This window comes from Oratosquilla oratoria, chromosome 25, assembly GCF_046742065.1.
Source record: "Oratosquilla oratoria isolate Oo_2021 chromosome 25, ASM4674206v1, whole genome shotgun sequence".
NCBI lineage: Eukaryota > Metazoa > Arthropoda > Malacostraca > Stomatopoda > Squillidae > Oratosquilla > Oratosquilla oratoria.
Window position 1 is genome coordinate 42,015,068 of NC_134801.1, and position 7,500 is coordinate 42,022,567.

At 48.7% G+C, this 7,500-nt stretch overlaps 1 protein-coding gene across 5 annotated transcripts in view; it reads left to right on the forward strand.

The window, feature by feature from the left end:
- Kdm3 (Lysine demethylase 3) overlaps nt 1–7,500 on the forward strand; it is a 1,114,672-nt gene that overhangs the window by 160,779 nt on the left and 946,393 nt on the right. The gene's annotated exons all lie outside the window — the stretch shown is intronic.

Genomic DNA, 7,500 nt, shown 5'->3' on the forward strand with positions numbered 1-7,500 from the left:
GAGAGAGAGAGAGAGAGAGAGAGAGAGAGAGAGAGGAAAGGGGGGGGGGCAGTTAGTCCTAAAGACAACGAGTTCACTGTGACACGGTCTGGTCCGCTCATGTTTGCCCGCCGGCTGCCTGTCTGTGTCAGATCCCGTGTCGGATCCTGTGTCTGCTTTTCATGTCGTGACTGTGACGTCACTTCTGCCTCTTAGGTGCCGCCGTTGCATCGCTGTCTTGTGTCATCGTGTCGGATCGTGACACTCCCACCCTCCTCCTCACCCTCACCCTCACCCTCACCCTCACCCTTGATGTTTGGCCTTGAATGGATGACTTGACCCTACCCTCTTGCCCAAGTGTGCGACTCCCTGGCATGTTTGTTTGAGTTTGGGAAGCTGCGCGGAGCTGTGACCAGTACAGAACGTGTTGTAGACATCAACATCTTTGTCAATAAGGGCATACGCCGGAGGACGAATCACTTCACTCACACAGAGTCCCCACTTCCATGCATTCAGTGCCCTATATATCCGCGTAGCTGCGGCCGAAGCCGTCACCTTAACCCTATGTACTTAGACTGTTGAGGCATGTAACAGTCACTGCTGGGAATCAGATAGAAGTACGGTATACGAACCCACAACTAAGTGAATGCGAGATCAGCACGTTTCCGATTATACCACGAACATAATATTGTATAAATATCAACGCCTTGTACTCTGGTTGAGCGAGTTCATAACACTATGGGCCATCCCGGTCCTTCGAAGGATTTCCTGGTGTGACCCACAACTATCAATGTAACGAAGACCTCGATGACCATCCCACATGCATGGGCAGACGGAACTCGGTCATCCAGTAAGTCACCAGACACTTAGACCTTGGCATTCGTTCTGGAGACCTGGAGTCACAGCAGTCTCGCCTCCCAATACAATGACTCGAGGGCTGCAACCGGGCCCCCCAACAACACCGCAAGAAGTACAGCATCGTCGGTAGAGGGAAGGTCGGTGGCCTTAATGTTGTCAGCGGATGCTCCGCAGTGACATTGATCGATAACTCTGTCCTATACCAAGTCCATGCAGGTGTTGTAAATTGTTAGGGTGAGAACGTACCCCTGTCTCACACATGAATTCCAAGAAAGAAGCCGGACATCCCTGCACACTTCTGAACACTGTCCCAGACATCAGGCCTGTAATCCTTGCCGAAATATCACGAATCCCCAAAAGATCTCTGAGCACCCCACGATGCATTGAATCAAACACCTTCGTGAAATCAACTTAGGCTGCAAGTAAGCCCCATTGAAACATATCAGGGCTTAACAAGAAGTGGAAGGGTCCGATCACTTGTTGACTTGCTTGGTGTAAATCCAGACCTTTCAGCCTTCTGAGACTTTAACAGTAATAGATTTGCGAGTACCTTGCCCGGCAAACCGAACACTAAAATACCACAGTAATTGTTGCAGTCCGTCTGACCCTCTCTTCTCTTCGAGATGGGGACAAGCCCATTTGTTAAGTCTGAGGAAATGGTGGTTGATTGCTAAACAGCAGAACGGCACCAAATATATCCCACGGATCATGGCTTTACCCTCAGCTTTCAGCAAATCCGCGCTAACGTTGCAGATGCCATTCACCTTTCCAGTCATCAACTTACAGCCAAACCTCGCTCAGATAAGGCGGTGTTTCATCTCTCGGTAGACCGACAACCGTCACCCAAACACCAACACGTAGGGACCTGGCCTTACGGTGGGTCAGCCATATGCAAATACTAAAAGTACTTGGTTCAATGAGTCCTACACCCATCTAAGTCTGACACTATCTGTCCAACAGTTGTTGCTCACTTGGGTCTCAGATTTGGAATGGAGTTTCTTCAAGGGTTCAGTGAGCATCTCTGAGGTCATTTGCATTGATATGCCCCTCGATATCCTCAACGATTCCCCTGATATACTTTTCTTTATCCCAATCCAAGAGAGCTCTAGTCCGTCGTTTCGGAGTCCTGTAGCGGCCCAGATCCTTCGCCATTGTGTCGACGTAACTCTTCTCTATATTTTCCCGTGTCTCATGCGACGCCACAACACTCCTCGACCTTGGACGTTGTGTAATATACTCCTCGGCAGCTTTCAAGTTTCACGTGCATAGATATCCGCAGTGCTTCAGCATCCATAAGGGCGCCGAGGATATAGAATCTATTAGAGACTAAAATGTATCATCCCTGAATTTCTCCCGATAAAATTATGCATATTGTATGAAGTTCAATATTCGATAGGTTAGTATATCGTAAAATAATTCTTTCTTTTATTTATTAATATTATTATAAACCACGGATAAAACATGATTTCCTATTTGGATACGAATCATTTATCAACGAAAGTAGTGTCCATTTCAGTTGGTTGAGGACTGGCGGGATAGTATGCCAGGAACTGGAAAGTGAAAAATGAAGGGTGATAGAAATGGAAGGGAAGAAACAGCGTGAAAGATCAACAGACAAGGATGGACGAGGAAGGTAGGAGATGTAGACAAAGAAGAAGGAACAGGTTGGTGAGAGAGGAGGTTGGTAACGGAAGGTAGGCAGGCCAGGGCTTGAGGTCGAGTGTTGGGGGGTGGGGAGTTTGTGGTGTAGGCTTAAGGGAAGAAACACCGCGAAAGACAGGCAGACAAAGAGGCGTGAATTAAGTGGAGGAGGGAGCGGGAGGGGTTGGGGGTGGGGGACGAGGCTAGTAACGAAGAGAGGTAATCAGGGCAGGGATATGGTGGGTGAGAAGGAAGGTGCGACGACGGTGGAAGAGAAGAAAGAGCATGCGAGACTTCAAAAAAGGAAGTCTTGAGGAGATGTAGAAGGAAAAAGAGACTGGGGAGAAGGAGGAGGAGGAGGAGGGTAGAAACGGAAGACTGGGAGGTGAGGAGGAAGGTGGGACAACAGTGGAAGAGACGAAACCGCATGGAAGACCGAAAGACAAGAGGACACGAGGCGACTTAGAAGGAAAGGGAATACATTAGCTAGTGAGGAGGAGGAGAAGGATGGGAACGGAAGAATGTATAAAGGGTCTGGGTGGGTGGAGATGGGAGGGAAGAAACGGTCTGGAAGACCGAGAGACGAAAGGATGAGGAGCCTGGAGGCGTTGAGCTGTGACTTCGATGAAGTACAAACTGTCGGGAGGTTTCAGGAATCGAACTTGGGTCCCTATTGTGTGCATCACGACAGAAAGCGACCCACAACTCGGGTAAAGAGAGAGACTCAAAACACAAGGCGGTTGACTGGCGTTACCTGGATCAGCGAGGCGGGACCTACGAGCGAAGCGATGCGGTCGTAAATGCAACCGAGATGAAGTGATTCGGATATTGACGAAGGGCTGCAGGATTGAGGTCAAGGCGAGGAAGGGCCTCTTCAGGACAGTGAAGTGATTTGTCACGCCCTTCACATATCACCTCATCTGGTGCTTGATGATTTTATTCACCTAAAGGGATAACTTGGGGAAGAGGAGGAGGGAAGTGGGGAAGGAAAGTATAAAGTATAAAGAAAGGGAAGAGAGTGGGATGAAGGGAAAGGAGGAGAGGGGAAGGGGAGGGATGAAGGAAAGAGAAGGAAGGGAAAGTGGGAATGGAAAGAAAAAAGGGATGAAGGAAAGGAAAAGAAAGGGAAGGAAATTGGGGGTAGAAAGTGTAAAGAAAGGGAGGAGGGCGAGGCGAAGGGAGGAGAGAGAGGAGAAGAGGGAAGAAGGTGATAAAAGAAAGGAACAGGTTGGGGGAAAGGAAGGGGAGGGGGATAGGAAAAGAAAACGGGGGGGAATGGGAGGAAAGAAAGTGAAAGTGATGTATAGCGGTTTGTGGTGAGGGCATATAGGGGTCGGGCAAAGGCTTTGGGGCCTGGGGGGATGGGAGTAGAGGGGGATGGGGGGAAGAGCTTTTGGGGTTGCTGTGGAAGATGGTAGCTAAGGAAGAATAGACCGCAAGGGAACGGGGGGAGGGGAGAGAATGGGGGAAGGGGGGAGAGTAATTAGTGTTGTTGGGGGAGATTACACGTTGAGGTGAGATGATAATTACTGTCTCGGGTTCACTGACTGGAAACCCGCAACCCCACAGAGGCCGGCAACGGTCCTCTGGCCTTCCCATGGATCTCTCAGGGAAGAAGCGTTGGACTGTTGTCGGGATGGTGTTAGTGTCATCAACTGGGAGGAGGAGGAGGAGCGAGCAGTCGCCGGTTGTCAGTTCTCAAAAAACCGAGAATAGACAAAATTGATAGTCTTCGGCCCAATCCAGAGACCGAATACCAACCCCTTGGGGTTGCACTTCAAGATGGAGGTGAGGGTGTTGATGGGCTTTGAAAAGGAGCGGCGGGGAGAGGATTGTCTCCGATATCCTTCTCGCAGGACTACAGTATGTGGGCTTCCATCGATGGGGAGAAGGAGTATATGTATTTTTACTTGTTTATTAATTCTATTTATTTCATTTATCTTATTTTTTACTATTTATTCATTTATCATGTTTATTTAGTACTTTAATTTCATCTGGCAGAGATATTAATTGTTAAACTCTAACAGACGGACACCAAGAAAAAATCGTGAGAAAATGGTGAGACATGGGACCTGCATTAACGAAGATAGCCAGGTTAAAACAAACGGAGACATAGGGTGTCGATTTGCGAATTAGTTCCGATCGCATCTCGTATGCGACCTTAACACGTGTGTGAAGCCTCCGAAGACTTTCCACGAGGTGGTGGACCGTAGGGGCTATACTCGGTGTATCGAAAACTGGCCGTTAGGGCGGAGCACGGGGATTCCCCCTTTGTTGCCACATATGATTATTTTATAATTCTATTTCATTTTAAATTTTATTTTATAGTTTTATAATGTTGCCACATATAATTATATTATAATTTTTTGTCACACCACCAATGAGGTAAAAATCAAAGCAATGTTTTCTATACAAAGGTTTCATTTCCTCGAGTCGTGGACATGGCATATGAGCGGGAGAGAGCGACGTTGCCACTCCATCCCGTCTCTGGCCACGCCCCCACACTGCATTCAGAAAGCATTGCATCCACACGCACGTTCTCGCCATGGATAAATACATTATATATATATATATATATATATATATATATATATATGTATGTATATATATATATATATATATATATATACATATATATATATATATACATATATATATATATACATATATATATATATACACATATATATATATATATATATATATATATAGAGAGAGAGAGAGAGAGCGGGCGGGTGGGTGGGCGAGCCGTGCGGGCCGTGTTATCTGTGGAGATGTGGCACCACCGGAAAATTCCCTAACCCCGCCTTAGCGGCCACTTCTCGTTGCGTCTACTATAGCAATGCTACTAATGTACTATTGCGAGGGAGAGGAGGGGAGGGAAGAGAAGGGAAGAGAAGGAGAGAGGGATGGAAGGGAAGGAGAGAGGGATGGAAGGGAAGCGAGAGAGGAAGGGAAGTGAGAGAGGTAGGGAAGGGAAGGAGAGAGGGATGGAAGGGGAGTGAGGGAGGAAGGGAAGGAAAGGAGAGAGGGATGGAAGGGAAGTGAGAAAGGAAGGGAAGGGAAGGGAGGGAAAGGGGAAGATAAGGAAGGAACCGGAGGGAGGAGGCTAGGAAAATTAGGAATGAATGAATTGGCAGGATTAGGGACTTAGTGGGGGGGAGGGAGGAAGGAAGGGGAAGGGAAGGAACCGGAGGGAAGAGACTAGGAAAAATTAGGGATGAATGAACTGGTAGGATTAAGGACTTAGGGGGGAAGGGGGCGGAGATGCAGTTTAGGGGGGAGAGGGTGGTGTTGCAGTTTAAGGGGGAGGGGGAGCGGAGATGCAGTTTAGGGGGTGAGGGGGGGGCTTGGTTGTGACTCGCGCGTGGGCGTGATGAGAAGCGAGCTGTGCCCTGTTGGGGGCGGCGTTACAAGGTCGAATGGATTGAGCAGACGCAGTCCCTTGCTCAGGGACGTTCGGCCAGTGCCCCTAGGTCGCCCCCGACGCCTCCGACCAGGGTCCCCGTGACGTCATGCGGTGTGAGGACCACGGGACTGTGACGTCACAGAATGTGACGTTACTGGATATGTGATGTCACAGGCTGGTCATCTTCGTAACTCGTCTATGACGTCATCATTATGACGTCATCGATGTGACGTGACCACATATATCTTCCTCTGTCTTTTCCCTTCAACGCTAGGGGGAGCCAAAGGTCCCGGGGCGACCATAGGGCACTGGTAGAGCGACCTTGGGTCGGTGTGACGTCATGCGCATGTGCATTGCAGATCCGATCTGTGAGCCAGAGGGGCCTATGTCACATTAAGGGGCCTTTGTGGTGAGGTCAGAGTTTGCTGACTATGTATTGTCAGCCATGTTGAATGAAGGACTATTACGCTGACAGCTTACAAGAGCTTAGCGAGGTCAGTAATGACAGTGAAGCTAAACAAACGTCCGTAATGAAAACTTGAACAATATCGTGGTTGACAATGAAATTATATTGATATTACGATGATTGTAAACATCTGTGGGTTGTCTCTTGATAAGTGTGTGAAAGGTTTTAACATGGTGTCTCCATTGATTCATTAATTTATTATTTTTTGTATTTATTTATTTATTTATCTATTATTTGTTATTTATTTATTTATTTGTTTTTCATTGAGCTTGAAGGCTACCTTGGGTATGGCGATCCACTTTACATATTTTATTCTGGCCAACGCCAGATGAATCCTTTAAGGTGTTATCACACTGGGCTATTTTTCCGTCACCCTCCGATTAATCGGTGGTTTCGCTCTCCTCCAGAACTTCTTCCGCCGTCAAATCTCCATGGCAAACTATTTTGTTTTCTCAGTCATTTGATATGCTGGAGGAAAAATAGCCCAATGTGATAACGCCTTTAACTACGTGGTCACCTGAGAAATTTTTTCTGGCGATTTTATTCAGTTGAGCGGCGATTTGGGGGAGGGGAGGGGGAGGGGGAGGGGAGGGGCATTCGGGGCAAGATGGGGGTCAAGTGTTCGAGACCGCGTTGCCCTTAAAGTAGGCCCCTTTCCCTCCTTCCCCCCTTCCCCCTTCCCCCCTTTCCCCTTCCCCCATTTCTCCCTCCCCTTTTCCCTTCCCCCTTTTTAAGGACCCCCTTTCCCCTTCCCCCTTTTCCCCTTCCCCCTTTCCCCTTCCCCCTTTCCCCTTCCCCTTCCCCCTTCCCCTTCCCCGTTTCCCCTTTCCCCTTCCTCTTCCCCCTTCCCTTTCCCCTTCCCTTTCCCCTTCCCACTTTACCCCCGAAGTAGCCCCCTTCCCTCCTTTCCCCCATCTTCCTTCCCCCTTTCTCCCCTACCCTTTCCCCTTTTCTCCCTTCCCCCTTTACCCCCAAAGTACCCCCCTTCCCCCCTTTCCCTATCTCCTTTCCCCCTTTCCCTTCCCCCTTTCCCTTCCCCCTTTCCCTTTCCCCTTCCCCCTTCCCCTTCCCCCTTCCCCCTTTCTCCCTTCCCCCTTTCTCCCTTCCCCCTTTCTCCCTTCCCCCTTTCTCCCTTTCTCCCTTTCTC